Consider the following 17,306-nt stretch of genomic DNA (forward strand, 5'->3'; position numbering starts at 1 on the left):
GTTCCAAGCATTGTTTCGGGTTTTGAGTGCGTAGGCCATGGTCTCAAGGTACCAAATATAGGTAGTCATTTTAGCCCCGGCACTCAAGAGTTGAGGCTGGTGCCTGTCTAAGAGACAAACTATCCTTTCTCAGATCAGTTTCCTCATCTGAGAAATGGGAACGGGAATCTCCGCCCCTTTTCTCCCGGGGCCCTAGTGCCCACTGAATCCATTAAGGTGCTCTTGGAAGGGTGGGGTCTTGGAACACGCGACTCCTTCCCAAGAGCCCTAGGCTAGGAATCTCTGGCCCGCCGCGCACCTGAGCTGGGGGGCGCGGCCAAATTCTCCCTCCCGGTCCTCGAAGCTTCTGGCCCCGCTGAAGAGGGCACAGAAAGATAGCAGATTTCCCCGGAGGTGCGTCTCTAAACCCAGACCGCCTCACCAAAGCGGGGAGGTCGTCCTTTTTTTTTTTTTTTTTTTTTTGTAAAGTTGGGGGAAATAGGCGAAGACAGGGCGCGCCAGGGAGCTGAGCCTGGGTGGACCGCGTCAGGGCGCGGGGAGCTCGAGGCGCAGCGGCTGCAGCTCCGGCCTCAGAGCCCGCGGCGTCCAAGTGGCCCAAGCTGCGCTGGGAGGGAGGCGGCGGGAGGAGGGAAGTGAGCCGAGGTGGAAGGCGGGTTGGCGGGGGGGGGGGGGGGAGCGGCGAGTCCGGTCCGGGTTTTGCCGGCAGCCCCCGGGCAGCGTTCATAGCTCCTGCTCGGGCGGGCGCGCGGCGGCGGCGGCAGAGGCGGCTGAGCCTGAGCGGGGATGTAGAGGCGGCGGCAGCAGAGGCGGCACTGGCGGCAAGAGCAGGCGCCCGAGCTGAGCGAGAAGAGCGGCAGAGCCTCACCCCCTGAAGCCGGGCCCCGCGTCCCAGTCCTTCCCAGCCCGCGCCCAGCCATGCGCGCCGCCTGCTGAGTCCGGGCGCCGCACGCTGAGCCCTCCGCCCGCCGAGCCGCGCTCCGCTCGGGGGTGATTAGTTGCTTTTTGTTGTTTTTTAATTTGGGCCGCGGGGAGGGGGAGGAGGGGCAGGTGCTGCAGGCTCCCCCCCCTCCCCGCCTCGGGCCAGCAGCGGCGGCGCGACTCCGGCTCCGGACCCGGGCACTGCTGGCTGCTGGAGCGGAGCGCACCGCGGCGGCGGTGCCCAGAGCGGAGCGCGGCTCCCTGCCCCGCCCCTCCCCCTCGGCCTCGCGGCGACGGCGGCGGTGGCGGCTTGGACGACTCGGAGAGCCGGTAGGTGTCGGGCCACGGCCCTCCCTCGACCCCCCCGGAGGCCGGCCCCCTCCCCTTCCCCGCCTACCTCCCTCTCCTCCCCCGGGGTTCGGTGCGCGGCCGGGGCCGGAGTTCGCTGCAAGTCGGCGGAAAGTTTGGCTGCGCGGGTTCCCCCTAAGTTCAGGTGCGGAGAGCCGGGGACGGGGAAGGAGGGGTCCGTGTTTGGGAGGGGCGAGGGGGCGCCCGCAGCATGAGCCGCGGTGCTTGGGAGCCTGGGAGACCTAGCGCCGGTGATCGCTCGGTGGCCGCTGCTATACCCAAGCCTCCCTAAGCCGCAGTATGCTCGGTCGCAGATCACTGAGTTCAGACAAAAAGAGGGGTTTTAGGGTCTGGGACAGCGGCTTGGGCGCCGTGGAGTGGGGCTGGGACGCTCCCTGCGTGGTGCCGCCCCCCCTCCCCCGCCACTACTCCAGCTCTCCGGCGCTGGGGCGGCGGGCGCCCGGGGTCCTCACCTCTTGGCGTTGGGCGGGCGCTCAGCCTGCGGGGGAGGCTGCTTGTAGATCTCTGGCGCGCACTCCCCTCATCAGACCCCACTCGCAGCCCTGTGTTGAGGGGCGACGTTAACTGCTCTGGGCGCCCTCGACCACGCGTGACTGAGCCTCCCCCACCAGTTGGAAGAGGCGGCGGCTACTTCTGCATTTCTCCTCCGGCTCCTCGCCCCCGCTGCCCGCGGGGTGCCCGGCAGGCTGATGAAGTTTGACCTTTTTTTTCCATCAAAGTACCCCACCACCAGGGTGCCCCGCGGCCCCTCCCTCCCTTCCCTGCCTTGGGGAGTCTTTGGGGCTGTCTCCCGAGCCCCGCGTGGGCCAAGCAGCGTGCAGAGCCTGGAAGGGAGAATGGGGGTGTTCCTCTAGCTGCGGAACTGTGGGGGGGGGGCGTACGTCCCAGGCGCCTGCCACGCTGCTCCGGCCCCAAATTTACCCATGAAGTTCCGCCTGAGCCCCCCTCCCCTTCGCATCCCCGGAGCGGAGTGAGGGGCTGAACCGCCGCGAGAGGAATGTGTTAATTTTCTGGCTGGGGGAAGTTGTCCTCGCCCGTAATGGGCTGCTTTCCGGCGGGGAGCGCGGGGTGCGCCTGGCTTTGTTTATTTGTAGGATCGACGGAAAGTGAGTGACCCCGGTTTTTAAATGAGGGGCCACCTTCGGGACCTGTCAGAAGAGCTGAAGTGCCCAAAGTGGGAGCAAGATCTCTTTTTGTTCTTTATTCCCCCCCGGGAATCGGAAGGGGTGTGCGGAGTTGGACTGGTGCCTCCGGCTCCAAGGAAGCACCAGTAAATTTGGGGGATTCTGTAGTGCCTCATTCGGAAAGACCCGCTCCCTGAAGTCTCCCGCGACAGGGGTCTGAAGGTTTGGCAACCGCGCCCTACTTTGCCCCCTGGACCTTGGGTGGTCTGAGAGAGTCGCGTCTTCGGATCGGGGTTGGGGGGAGGGGAGCTAAGGGGGTGGCCGGCGGACCAGACTCCTGACCCCCGCCTTTCCCCGCGCGGCGGGCGCTATTTGGAGCCCTTGGATTTGTGGTGGGCCCTGTCCCCGCCCTCCGCATTTTCTTTGGAAGTGTTGGGGAGGGGGCGAGTGTGCGATCGCTCGGCCCTCGCCCCCGCCGGAGCCGCCCCAGGGCCGCCGGCAAACAGAGTCCCTTTCAAGTTTTCCGCTGGGGCCGCCTGGCGGGGGCTGCGAGCGCAGTCGCTGCGGACTTGTTTGGAGCGCGATTTGAACGCCCGGCGCCACCTCAGCTGCCCCAGCCCGTGGGGTGGGGGGCGTCTGTCCTTTGCAGTTGGGAGTATTTAAATTGGACGTTTTGGGGGGACTCTGGCCTAAGCATCACCTGGTCGCCCTCCTGAAAGACGCCCGTGCCTTGGTTTCCAACCGTCACTAGAAAACCGGGACCTGAGACCGAAGCCCCCTCTAAACCCCTTTCTGAGAGCCGTGCGGGGAGACTCAGGCCGGCAGGCTACCTACCCGTAACTGCGTATTGTTGATTTAGCAGTTTCCCTAGATGAGAGTCAGGCTGGAGCTTGGGGGGGTGGGGAGTGGCTCGCTCTGCAGCTGTCACCCCCCTCCCAGAACGGAAATTGTCCTCTCCTTGGGGAGGAGGGAGAGGGGGTGACGGTTTGATTTTTGCCCTGGGAAGAGATGGGAACAGCTGAGGGAGGTTGGCCTCTGAGTTCCCAGCCAGCCCCCGGAACTTGGGTAGAACCCCCCTACCCCTCATCCTCGCAGGAGCTGGGTCTCTCCCAGGGACGTCCCTAGTCAGCCTTGGCCTCCCTCTCCATGCCACCTCCCTTTCCAAGGTGAGCCTCTGCAGAAGACAGACCCTTGGCAGGCTGGCTGTCGGGTTGGTGCCTTATTTATGTGTGTATCTGGTCCTGGCTGTTTTCGCCGCTCAGCAGGTGACCCTGGCCAGGGCCTCCTATCTCTCCCGCGACAGAGCCTGTTGACTTACCCGAGGGCCAGTGGCCTCGTCTTTATCACGTGAGGCCTGGAATGTCCACCCGGCTGGGCTGGGCTGGGCTGGGCTGGGGTGGGTGGGGGAAGGGGAGGGGAGGATTCTACATCCAGGGCCCCGGCCAGCAAAGGCCCATGTTCCAAGGGTTCCCACTGTGACCCTAAACTCTTGCTGCCCCTTTCCAGCTCTGCCTGCCTCCTACCCATTTGGCACATGTGAAACTGAGACCCATAGGAGTGTGGGGGCAGGCTTGTATCTGGGTGAAGAAACAAGTCCAGGGGAATTAAATACCCTGCCTTCTTTAGGAGTGACTGCACCTTGTTGTTTATGGGAGGATGGAATGGAGGGGGTCTTGCCAGGAGGGAGAGAGGGATGTGGGCTGGGCTGACTTTCCAGGTTGCAGGATAGGGTGGAGAAATGAGGGAATACGGGTGAGCCAGACCCAAGCCTGGGTTCCTAGAGCCCCTGTCTGGTGGCTTGACGATTTAGTCCGAATTAACAAGCATGATGCTCTGGGGCATGCTCTAATTGAACAACGGTGGGGGTTCACACATTGTTATTACTGTTATTATTGCCCACTCTTTATATGTTATTCATTTGTTGGCCCAATATGTTTGTATTGAGCACCTACTGTGTATCAAACCCCACCCTTCTGGTGGTGCACAAATGAATCACTGCTCCAGCTCTGGAGGCAGGCCCAGGATAGAAGCTCCGCCCCCTTTCCCCGCCCTCTGGGGCCCTGATTGGGGCTTTCCCTCTTTTCTTTTTTCTGGGGCTCTCCCTCTCTTACCCCCACCACCTGGTCCCATCCTAGCTGCGTGCGTGTGTGTGTGTGTGTGTGTGTGTGTGTGTGTGTGTGTGTGTGTGTGGCGCTGTGTGTGTGGCTGTGTATGTGTGTGTGAAGTGTCCTTGATTAAGTGTATTAATAGTTAAACTCTCACTCATAGCTGGAACTCACCAGACCACAAAAAACCTCCCCCGTTACTCACGCGCTACTGCCCAACAAGAATATCCCACTAAAGTTTTTTCCTGCTTTCTCTTACTCCCCCTCACCTCCCCCCAACACTGAGCCCACCCTTCCTGGATTCGAGCAATGAGAAAGGACTGCCCCCTCAAAGACCCAGGAATCTCCAACCCTCCACCTGCCCCCTAAAGCCAGAGGCAGTGTCAGCTGACAGAGATGAGGCTGTGTGGCACTAGTCTGTTGCTCTGGGATGTGGGAATCTGGGTGATGTGTGCTTATGACTCAGGACATGTGTGTCTCTAAGTCGTGTGTCTGTATTTGTGAATCTCTGTGTTGAATGTCTTTCTCAGGGTGACTTCTCAGAGTCTGAACATACATGGATTTATGAATCAGGGCATGTCTGTCTGTCCTGATCTAGAAGTATGTGGATCTGTAGTGTATGTGTACATGTGTGTTTCTGAATCTGAGATTGTATTTCTGAAGATTGGCTATGTCCCTGTGAATCTGGGAATGAATATATTCTGTGAGTTGTGTGTGCTTGGAATTTTGGAGAGTTTGGATTTGTGATTTGTGTGTATCTGTGTGCTTTGTATATGCTTATAAATCTGGGGGATCTGACTGATTAGAGTGTGTCTGAATTGTGAATGTGGGAGTGGGCCTGTCTGTGCTGTATGGACAGTGGTTTCTGTCTGTCTGTGGTGGTGGTGGCTGGCTATGTTTTCCTTTCTCTTTCTGTATCTCTGTCTTACTGAATCTCCCCCTCTGGTTGTTTGAGGCCCTGAATGTGTGTGTGTAGAATTGAACCTCTCACACCCAGTCCTTTCCCCTGCAATCCCTACAACCCTTCCCTCCCCAGCAGTAACTGGGCAGCCTCCCCGTCTACCTGCCTGCTGGGAGTTTTGGAAGCCACAGAGGGAGACAGGGCCGGGGTGACAGCGTATATCCACGGCAATGGTAGCATGTGATTACGGGAATAAAAGGATTTTAAGGTGATGGGTGGGTTTTCTTGAGGGAGGGGTTGTGCCCCCACAACCCACCATTTGGTGGAGCCAGTGGCAGCAAAGGGCTGGCCTGTGTGTCTCCAGGCTGGGAAACCTGCCCCTATGCAGGTGAATGTGGATATATGGGGCTTACCTGGGAGTGTAAGCACATGCTTGCACACGTATGAATGGAGCCTGTGAGAGCATGTGAGTCTGGCTGCCAGATCCCCAGATGAGAAGCCATAGACTTGTTCCCTGGGGTAGGATTCCCAGGAAAACTTCTTGCTTCTGGGTATCACGTGGAGCTGGAACCTTGCGGTCCTCTATATGTTGAGAAGCAGTCTGGTCCCAACCTTTGCCTGTACCCATACTCCCAACTCCAAGTCTCGTGTCTCTGGCCAGAGACCGGCTGGGCCAAGTCACCTGGGCCAGGCCACATCTTGGGGTGTCAGTGCCCCTGGCCCCGCTCCAGCCCCTGTAATTGCATTCTGCCGCCTAATCCCCCGCCAGCTCAATTAGATCGCAAATTCTTCTTCATTTCCTGCCTCTGATGCTGGCCTCCCTCTGGGCTCACAGGGCCTAGGAGGGAGGGAGGGGATCCTGTCCTGTCTTCCACAGCACTGGGGGCTCTGAAGAGGTGATTAGTTCCAGGCACTCTGGCCCCGGAGCACAGGTTAGAACCCTGGGGACCAACAACACAGGGCTGCATTGGCCCTTTTTAGGTCAGCCTCAGTATCCTCACACTGGGGCAGGGCCGGTGTTACCTGGTTCAGGGGCTCTGGGTAGACCAAGCAGATTACTCTAGCCAGGACCCTAGCTTGTACCCTCACCTGGAGCTCCTACAGGCTCTGTGCCTCTCCCATCCTTAAAACAGTTGCCATTTCCCCAACCCCCACAGCAGTTGTGACCTTGTTTTTGACCTTTTCTGGGTATCCCTTGTTGGAGCCAATTGAACCACTGAGCTCCACTCCTACCAGGTCCTCCTAACCCCCACCCAGACAAGTGTGTATGAGCAGTGGCTCTAGAGTCCATCAGATCTGACTCCAAATCCTGGCCATGTCACGGCCTAGCTGGATGTATGACATTTGGGCCAGTTGCGTTATCTCTACAAACCTCAGTTTCCTAATCTCTGAAATTGGACAGTAAGAGAATGCCTGCCTCACAAGGTCATTTTCAGATGGACACAGATGGTTGCATAGTGCCTGGCAGGGGGAGGTGCTCACCTACAATCTGTATTCAGTAAACACCGGCTTTTATAGAGACAAGGAATGCACATCCCCCGTGAATCCTAAGAAAATAACATGTGGCTCACACCTAGCACTTCTGTCTCCATTCTGCTGATTACCAGGTGTGTGACCGTGGGTGCATCACTTTGTCTGACTTTCTCTTCCCCATCTGTAAAATGGGACTGATAATAGGACAGACCCCATGGGGCACATGGTACCCTTCTCTGGGATGATGCGTGCAGATTCTTGGCCTCAGTATGTTTTCAAGGTGTTATTTGCCTTCTTTCTTTTCTCACACCAAGCCTAGGGTGGAGTGGAGCTGGTGAAGACACAGGCTCAGGACAAGGGGACTGACCAAGGTCATGAAGCTAGTAATGACGCCAGGCTGGGGAAGGGTGGGAGGGCTGGGGGGTGACCTGCTGGCTCAGCTGAGCTGTGAGGCCCAGTCGTCCCTCCCCGCAGGTCTCTGTGGAAAGTGGTGGCTTGGCTGATTTTTCCTGGGAAGGAGAAGCTGGATGTCTCCCGCTCCTTCCCCAGGAGGTGCCATGGCAGCGGCTGTGTTGACAGGCCTCCTGGCTTTCTTGATAGGGTGGCTGGCAGCTCTGGAAGGCCGGCTGTGCCCAGATCAGCCTGAGGGAAGAGGGAACCGCAGAGGTCTCCCTGCCATCACTAATCCCCACAGCCCCTCCCACCCTCAGCCTGTCCCTCCATCGCAGGAGACTGGCTATGATGGAGGTGGTGGAGAGACAGGCCAGAGGTGGGGCAGCCCTCCGCCTCAGGGTCCCCCATCGCTCCTCGGCTAGTCTCCTGCTTCCTATGACCTCTGTCACTCACTGGCCTAGCTCTTTAATATTTCATGGACCTTCAAGCCGGCCCCCTGCCCCAGCCCACACAGCCCCCTTTGTCTCTGCCTGCCACCCGCCCCCTGGGGCATCCCTGCTGCTGAATTACTGACCCAGAGGCTGCCTCTGCCCTAACTGTCCCCCACTGTGCCCGCCCCTGACACTTTCCCTGTCCCTCCTGACCTACCTCCCCCACACCTCTCCTTGTGACACCCTTCATCTCTTCGGGATTCTCTCCCCTTCGCTGACATCTCTGACCATCTCCCTGCCCTTTTCCTCCATTTTCCTCTTTTGTTGGCCTTCTCCTTCCCAGTGGAACAGAAACCGCGGCAACTGGTCCGCCTGCCTGTCCACCCCCCCCACCCCTGTCCATCCCTTCCTGCCCCCTCCCCCACCGGCTGTGCCGGCCGGCCGTGAGAGCTGGTTTTATTTATTTTTCTGTTTGTTTGGGAAGAGGGCAGTGGCGGCTCTGGGCCCTGGCTGCTGCGCTCTGCTTAGAGCAGCGGGCAGGCGGGCCTCACTGGCCTCCCAGGAATGTGGCCGGGACGCCCCAGCTATATTTACTCCCCTCCAGCTGCCGGCCCCAGCAGGGCAGAGCCAGGCCTGCCTGGTGGCCCCCGGGGAGCCCTGTACCCACCTTCCCCTGTCTGGCAGACCCCACATCGCCCTTGGACCCAGCACTCCCTCCCTCGCCTGTGACCTTTTCTGACCTCCTCAGACGTGCCCAGCCTGCCAGCAGGAACACTTGTGTGCCATGCCAGTACGGGCGTAATGTTTGGGCACTGGGGGCCTGGGTTCCTGTGGGGCAACACCTAGTGGCCCCTATACCCCCAAGTAGGGGCCTAGGCTGGGCCTGAAATCCAATGGCCAGAACTATGCAAAGCATCTTTCCAGGCCTCTCTCCATGGACCTGGCCCCTGCTCTTGCCACAGTCCCTTCAGCTCTGCTGTGATCACTGGCAGGGGTGATGTCAGGTGGGGGCCTGAGTGGGCTTGAGTGGCTGTGCTCCTGGCATCACTGGATCCCCAGGTCTCTCACACAGGCATACATACGTATGTGTAACACACCTGCTTATACACACACACGTGTGTGCAGAAAGACACACTCACCCATGAAAACATGCTGGCTTATACCTTCCTTGGAGGCAGGGCTATGCCTCCTGTCATTGATCCCCTCATTCATCAGATGCTTATTGGGGCTTTTTGAGCCTGCTCCTTGCCAGCCTTGCAATGGGATATGGCAGTGATTCTTCTTGTACCCCCAGTGCCTGGCATCAAATAAGCGTTTGAAGAACTTTAGCTGCTGCTGTAATCAGTTGCGGCCCCCAACTGTTAACTGCTATTTTTTTTGTCGTTTTTTTTTTTTTTCTTGAGATGGAGTCTCACTCTGTCACCCAGGCTGGAGTACAATGGCACCATCTCGGCTCACTGCAACCCCTGCTTCCTGGGTTCAGGCAGTTCTCCTGCCTCAGCCTCCGGAGTAGCTGGGATTACAGGCGCGCGCCACCACACCCGCCTAATTTTTGTATTTTTAGTAGACACAGGGTTTCTCCACGTTGGCCAGGCTGGTCTCGAACTCCTGACCTCAAGTGATTTACCTGCCTCGGCCTCCCGAAGTGCTAGGATTACAGGCGTGAGCCACTGCGCAGGCCAACTGCTATTGTTAGAATAGATTGTAACAAAGTCAGTGATAATGAGTAGCCCAACAAAAGTTCTGTCTGTGGCAGGCACCATGTTAACAGCTTTCTGACTTTCACCTTTTTTCATACCCATAGTAGCCTCGGGTGACATGAGCCCGTACCTGGGACAGATGTGTGTTGTTAGCATCCCCATATACAGATGAGGAAACTGAGGCCTTGGGAGTTTGTGGCTTGCCACTGCCTAGTGGGATGGAGTCCTGGCAGAGCCCTTGACAGGCTGTTGGCCTTTGTATGCTGCTTCCTGAACCTTCCACACTACCTGGCACACAGAAGGGACTCCTTAAATGCTTGCTGGGCACAGGCCTTGCTCTTTCCTCTTTGAGGCCCCCATAACCCTTGGCAATGGGCCAGATGTGGTGGGGAGATGGGCTGATAGGCTAGTTGGGTGGATAAAAGTGGATGAATGAATGACTGGGTGACTGGTGGTGAGGATGAGTACTGTCAGGGGACACTGGGATGGGGGTGTGCTGGTGGACAGGCTGGCATGTGGAGACCCACTGGCCCTGTGGAGGATTCTGGGAAGCAAGGTGGGGGCAAGGCGGAGAGATGTGGCCAGAGAGCAACAGGCTGCTGAGCCAAGCCAGTGGGGCAGGTCCTATCTTCTTCATGGACCACAATTTTTCCATCTGTCAGATGGGCTTGGGAGCCTTTGCCCTGGCTGGCTGCCAGCTGGCCTGGGCTGGAACTGGCCTGGGAGGTGAGGGGACTGTGGCGGGAAGGAGGAAGCAGTGGGTGGTGAAGACAGGAAGATAAAGCGTGGAGCTTGGCTTGGAACCTGAGAAGCAGAGAGACCAGCCCTGACCTGACGCCCGCCCTCCCTCCCTCCTAGCCGCAGGATGGGGTGCAGGTATGCAAACCCCCCGCCACCCACTCTCTCACTTTCTCTGGTGCGGGCTGACTTCCTGACATCTGTGGCATTAGTGGCTGTGTGTGCCAGGAGGAGGTGGCCTGTCCCCTAGGACTAGACCAGTTTCTCTCCAGGCCAGGGGCCCCACACAGCTTCATGCCAGTTCCTGCTGACTCTGATGAGAGAGACCCAGCCCCTCTCCTGCCTGGCCCACCTCCCCCAGAGCTAGATGGGAAATTAGTTAACTGGGCTCATAGCAGTAGGCAGAAGTGGACCTGGCCCTCTTTCTTCCTGGGGGTGTCAGATCTTGGTGACCTAGAACTTCTTAGTCATGGGAGTCTAGAATTATAGAATGCTTGGAATGGAGGCATTTTTCAAGTCAGGATTCTTGTTGGGATTCTGGAGTCACAGAACCATGGATTTTGCTGCTAGAAGGAAGTGTAAATGGTCATGTTTCAGTCTCCTTGTTTGATGCCAGGGGACATTAAAGCTCTAGGGGTCAGGCTGCCCTGAGGTCACAGGGCCTGGTGCCCTCAGGTGACATGAGCCCATACCTGGGACAGAAATGCCTGTTCTGCCCCTAGCCAGCCCCTCTCTGCCCCTAGCCAGCCCCTCTCTGGAACTCTAGCCGGCGTGGAGAGTGGGCTGTGGGCCCAGTCAGGCAGTGAGGGGATGTGGCTGGCCCACAGGCACAGGAGGGGTCCTCTCGGCGGTGCCCGCCGCCCGCTGCCCACGCTTCCCGAGGCACCAGCGTGAGGAGGAAATGCAGGCTGTTGCTTCCAGCAACAGCCGGCAGGGCCGGGCGGCTTCCCAGCTCCCCCTCTGACTCATGGCCGCCTGCAGCTCCCCCTCCCTTGGGGTCCTCAGCAGCCCCATCTGTGCAATGGGGAGAGGAGGCTTTATTCAAGGTCTAACGTCACCATGACAATACCTTGGGATTGTTTTCAGGACCACTGCTGAGCTGTGGGAGAGTTGGGATCGTCATCTAGAGCAGCCTAACTGGGCATTTGAACCCAGAACACTGAGAGGTTCTGTTTGGAGTCATCCTAATGCCTCCAGAAGCCTGGGAGGGCTCAATTGGCTCCCGAGGCAGAAAGTGTGTTGGGAGGCAAAGGAATAGTGAGGGGACCTGCAGTGAGCCCCTTTCAGGAAGAGCACAGTGTGGGAGGCCTGGCTCTCTGGGCTCTCCCCTGACCTTGGTTTGCCCATCTGCAGAATGGAGGTTGTTACCCATGAGGTCATTCATTCAGTGCCTGTGCTGTGCCTAGATGCTGGGGCTAGTGGCAGATTGGCCGGGAGGGGAGGATTCCTCTGCTGTAGACGTGGGGTGGGGGTGTGATTTGGTGACTCCCAGGGAAGGACTGAGGTGGGGGGAGGTAAGGAGCCAGCCAGTGAGGCGTAGTGTCCAGCAGAGAATCCCAGCTGTTGTCAGGAAGTGTTTCCTCCACTGGTTTCCTGGGAGGGAGACGAGGCTAGCAGGAAGGAGGGCAGTGGGGACAAATAAGGCCCCCAGCCAGTCCAAGTGGAGACATCCCAAGCTTGGCAGCTGGGCGGGTGTGCCCTGCACACTGCAGGAGGGCTGGAATGCACCCCTCATGCTCTGAGGCTGGGCCTATGCTGGGGGGCTGGGACTGCCAAGAGGGGCTGGGCCCTGGTCCAGATTTCAAAGCCTTCCCTAGGGGCCTTGTGTGCCCTCCGCCCTGTCCTGAGCTGCCGCCGCGGGGGTGGCAGATGCTGTTTCATCAGCCGAGGCAAGTGGGAGGCCTCCGGAAGGTCCTCCTGGGAAGTTCCGGGGGGCAACAGGGGTGTCGGGGGGCAGCGGGGGTGTCGGCAGCTGCTGCCCCGCCTGGGCTGGCTCTCTGTGGCCTCCCAGGTCCCTCAGGCCCCGGGGGATGGGGGTGGTGCTGCTGCATTGAGGCTGGTCCCTCCTGCCCTTGCTTTCTCCCACTGCCCACTGAGCTTCTTGGCTCTGGCCCCCTCCCATCTCTGGCTGCGTCTGCAGAGCCCCCCGGGAAGGCAGGGAAGGCAGGGAGGAGGCGCAGCAGGCTCAGAACAGCGGGTGCCCGCGCAGCCAAGTATTTGCGCGAGCTGTCAGAGACAGACAGGCATGTGGGGAATTTGGTGCGTGTGGGGCTGGGGGAAGCAGCCGGGTGGGCAGGCAGGCAGGAGGAGGGAAGCTGGGGCTGCCTCTCAGTCTGTGGAACCCTGCAGAGACCACCTCTCCCCAGTCCTAGAGGCGAGCTGCATTCACGCACCTTCCTCCTGCCTGTGCCAGTGCAGTGAGGGGAGTGGGATGATCCTGTAGGGTCTGATAATAGCTCTGACACGGGGAAGGGGGTGCCTTGTGGAGGGCCTGCAGCCTGGAAGAGGCTCTGGTGGAGTGTGGAGCCAGGCAGGAATCCGGGTTGTGCCCGACCGTGGCCTCCAGGAAATAGCAGCTGTCATGCTCCCGCCCCTCCACCCCAAGCCTGGCACAACTTGTTTCCTGGCCAGGATCCGGCCAGGGCAGATTGGAGGAGCCTGGTATTGCCCGGCCTGGGCAAAGAATGGGCAGGATGGAGGGGCTGTGTTTATAAGCCTAAAGGCGCTTGGGGTTCTCTGGGGAGGGGACCTCAGCCCTTATCTCTTATGCGAAGACCCCAACCCAGTCACCTTTGTGGTCTATACTCCAAAAGCACCCATTAGGTAGGGCAGGGCCCAGAGCTGAGAAATGCTTGTTTTTTTGTAGCTTGAGAGCCCAGAGAGGGGGATCCGCTGCCCCAAGCTCACACAGTGGGCTCCTCAGCCTTCCCCTCTGGTTGGGGTAGGGGGGGGTATGTGGGTGGAGCCTCATGTGGGTGGGGCCGCTGGGAATTGGTGAACATGGGGGGTTTGCTGGGGTGGGGGGCCTATATTTAGTCAGCCCTGCAGAGCCAGGGCGCCTCTGGGAGCAGCTGCTGGGGTGGGGGGGGGGGTACACAGACAGAGGCCTAGAGCTGCATTTAGTCTGGACAGAAATATCCTCCCCCCACCCAACCACCCACTGGCTGGGAGGCCAGGCTGCGGGCCTGTCCCCTGAGGGGCAGCTTGCCTGGGCCTGGTGGCCGGCGGGACAGGCAAGATGACCCGATAGGCTTTTCCCAGCTCAGGTTTCGATGAAACAGGAACCCCGGAGCCGCAGCCTGGGCCGAGGGGGCCAGGGCAGCCGGAGCCTAGGGGGCCAGGACAGCCTCCCCCACCTCCGCCCTCATGCTCCTCCCCATGCTGCAGCCTCCCCTTCTCAGAGGCCTGGGGAAGCAGCAGGTTATTTATCAAGCCAGCCTCCCCGCCGCGGCTGCCCGCGCCACCCCCCCACCTCTTGTGCTGGCGGCCATCAGCCCAGCAGAGCAGGGTGAGCTGGGCGGGCGGGCGGCAGGATTAGCTCAGGAGACGTGAGTCACCCCATCCCCAGCAGCCCCAAGAGGCCCTGCGGCCTGGCAGGGAGAGTGCACACTCACGCACCCCACACGCGGCACACCCGGGCACACACTTAGGACAGACACAGTCACTTGCAGCACACGTAGTTCCACACGACTCAGCACACCCAGCCGACACGCATGGTACAGACTCGGTCACATGCACCATGCACACACAGCTCCCATGTGGCGCTCCAGAAGCACACTCATGGTTCCAGCCACAGCCCAGCCTCTGGCGCACACACACACCAGCACATACCTAGGCGAATGCACATACACAGGCACACACAGGTGTGCCCCCTGCGAGGAGGCCACTCTCACCCCATTGGCCCCACACGCTGGGGTCTGATCATTCTCAGGCCATAGCTTACCCCCAGATGATGCCATTGGGTGGGCCAGGGCACTGGCACACACAGGCACACCTGCTGTGGTCAGGGCTCTGCTCCCCCAGACGCCCTGTGTTTAGGCTTACACAGAAGAGGCCTGGCCTTCAGCCATGTTGTGTCCACCGGGTTCTACAAGGTGTGGGTCGGGAGGTGGAGATGGTTTTTTCCCATAGCAAACCTGGCTCTGCCCTCTCTGGGGAGGAGGCCCAAGTATCAGGCATGAGAGTGTTAAACCCACCTGCCCTCAGGCAGAGTGGGTTGGGTACATGGGGGAGGGATATAGGGGAGCTGGGAAAAGGAAAGGCTGGAGAGGGAGTGCCAGGGAAAGTCGATTTCCCCAGGACCACTAAGTGGCCGGATGGTTCCCAGACCCAGGGCATGGGGTCCTTGGGAGGTGGCAGGGGTGTGCCAGAGATGGGGGAAGAATGATACCTCTGATCAAATGGACCCAGGAGTCTTTCTGCCCACCTTCCCTGCTTACCGCACACCTGCTTCTCTCTGTTCCCTTAGTTGCCAAGGCCCTCATTATCCAGTGTCCCCACTTAGATTTTGGCCATGGCCCTGGTTCTTAAGTCTACAGCCCTGCAAAATGGGTAGAGAGCTGGCTTGTGTATAAGGGAGTCCTGGGGTGCTGAGAGCTGAGGATATGCCCTCAGGGAGCCTTTTTAAGCCTCTGCCCCACTTTGGGGTTGGGACCTACCTTCCTCGAACTGGGCAGAAATAAGGGTATACCCATTTTCCATATGCTGCCAAAAAAGCGACTTTTCAGGTGACAGAAGTGAGTCTGATGGGAATGGCTTCATAGTCATGAAGGGCTTTGGACACAGTCTCCTAACACCCAGACTACAGGTCATTCTGGGCCTACAGTACTGAGACAGCCTAGCAGTGGTCAAAGGGCATATGACTATAAGGACTCAGGCCCAGTTGGGCTCCCTCCTCCTGGCCACACAGGTCTCCATAAAGGACTGGGCCGTGGTTGAGGAGGAGAGAGGGACCCAAGCATCCTGAGGGACACAAATAGCAGTGGCCAGTCAGGAAACTGGATGCCCCTGTGCCGCGGACTCTGGAGTTGGACAGGCCTGGGCTCCACACCTGGATTGGTCACTGCCTGCTGTGTAATCATGGGCAAGTCTGCTCACCTCTCTGACCTCATGTTTGTCACCTGTGAGATCGGTATGACTCTCATCTCTGTCTCAAAGCTGCAGGACCTGAAGTAGAGGGTGGGGTGTGTTGTCATCAGTTCTCATTATGTCACACGTGGATCTCCAAGCGATTGTGCCCCTCCACCTGCTCCACTAGAGCTGGCATTTTTCTGGGGGTGGCATCCCATAACAAGGGCTCCTTAATTAGGTCTTGGCTTTAGCCTTCTCTAGGGCTGTTCTCAGATGGGGATGATGAGGTACCCGAGTGAAGAGGCTGAGCTGGGGGCCAGGGGTTGCGGGGAGGGATGGGAATGGGTTGGACCTAGGGCAGAGGAACCCATGGTCCTTGGGTGGAAAATCCTGGAGGCTTCCTAATATCAGAGGGAACAGAGAGCCGACTAGTTTCAAGGATTTCTCTGTCTCCCACCCCCTACACTCACACAGCAAGTCTACAAGTTAGACTTGAGCAGGGACTTCCAGGTGGCAAATGGAGCCTTTGCAGGGTAGCGAGAGGCTTGGGATGTGCCTTTGTGAGGGCTGACAGGGCTGTGGGAGATTAAGAAGAGCCAACATGAGCAGGCAGGGCTGAGGGCCAGGGAGGTAGGAGGAAAGGCTGTCCAGAAGTGTAGGTAGGCCTTCTTCCTTTGGGCAGAAGAGGAGATGCAAGCCTGACCAGTGGGGTGCTACCCTCATTGTAACCTTCAGGCTTCTACCACATGTCCATCTCCCCATGGTCCTGCAGGCTAGAGGGGGAATGCTCTGTATTTGGGGCTGGGGAAACTGAGGCATGAAGGATTGCCTCAGAGCTCAAAAGCAAACGGTGAGAGAACCGGGGCCATGACCTGGCTTACCCAACATGCCTGGCCTGACTTGTCCGTGACGTTCACGCTTATGCTGGCAGATGATGACAGTAAAAACAACACAGCTATCCTTAGTTGAGCACCTACTGCATGTGGACCCTACACTGACCCCTTCACATAGGTTCTCTCCAGGACCTGACGAGGTGGGGGCTGTCAGCAGCTGCATTTCAGTGGCTAGGGGTTGGGCTCAGCGAGGGTCAGCAACCTGTCTAAGGTCACCTAGGCTGGAGACAGCAGAGCTAGGACAGGAATCCCTACTCCAAAGCCTACTTGGACCCTGGCATGGCCTGAGCCTGTGTCTCTGAGATGAGGGGCTCCCCTTGCCCCATTACACACAAGATGCGTAGTGTTCTAGTTGAGCCAGCCCCCTCCCCCATGCCCAGCGCCTTAACTCTCCTAGGACCCTCTGGTATCTCAAGGCACTTTCCGGTTTGAACCTAAGAGCCTTGGAACTGCTAACCTAACCCCTTAACTCCAGGGGAGACGGTGGGTGGGTGGGCGGGGGACCCCCTGGGGAGCAGATGGATGCCCCTTGGGGTTTCTGGGTTCTTCTGTAGACACGTTCTGGGAAACTCCATGGTTAGGTCCGGGGAAGCTGCCTCAGGGCCTGGTCAGGGTTGCTTACCTTCTCCACCCCCTCCCCAGGGGCTCCATTTCCCTCTCCTGGGCACCCTTCAGGGAGGAGTTGAGCAAGTGCCCTTGAGCTGGCACTTCCTCTTTGGTATACAGGGACATAGCCACAATGACCCCCTATCCCGTGGTCCGTGTGTCACTTAGCACCAGGCGCTGCATGGCCCTGGGTCAGGGCTCACTAAAGTTCACTTCGTTGGGTTGACTTTACTACAGGCTGGTCCCAGCCTCAGGTCATTTCCCCTTTCTGGTCTCAGTTTCTTCATCTGTGAAATGACTGTGCAAGTCTGCCCTGCACATTCTCTGAAGCAGGGGTAAGTCCATTCCCTGCAGACAGACACACTTAGGAGCTTTGTGACTGGTGTTCCAGTTCCCCAGGCCCAGAGCTCCTGTAGCCCTCACACCTGCACAGGGGTCCAGGGGAAGAAGGGTGGGCTGTAGAGTTGGGCCAGCCTGCATTTCAGCGTCACCTCCACTGTCCACACTTGCTTGACCTTGACCCACACCAGTGCCCCACTCAGCTCTGAGCCTCAGTGTCCTCATCTGCGAAACGGGAGAATCATG

The 17,306-nt window shown here is 58.9% G+C and overlaps 1 protein-coding gene across 2 annotated transcripts in view; it reads left to right on the forward strand.

Moving 5' to 3' along the window:
- The first annotated feature begins 654 nt into the window (after positions 1-654).
- Positions 655-17,306, forward strand: part of CXXC5 (CXXC finger protein 5) — a 35,969-nt gene continuing 19,317 nt past the window's right edge. The window contains exon 1 of one of the 2 annotated variants that reach the window (XM_003900186.4): positions 655-1,248. The gene's annotated coding sequence lies outside the window, so the exon portion shown is untranslated. Of the gene's footprint in view, positions 1,249-1,302; positions 1,412-17,306 lie in introns of those variants that run through there. The other variant, XM_003900187.5, reaches the window with a different exon arrangement.

The sequence above is a fragment of the Papio anubis genome, chromosome 5 (assembly GCF_008728515.1).
Source record: "Papio anubis isolate 15944 chromosome 5, Panubis1.0, whole genome shotgun sequence".
Taxonomy (NCBI): Eukaryota; Metazoa; Chordata; class Mammalia; order Primates; family Cercopithecidae; genus Papio; species Papio anubis.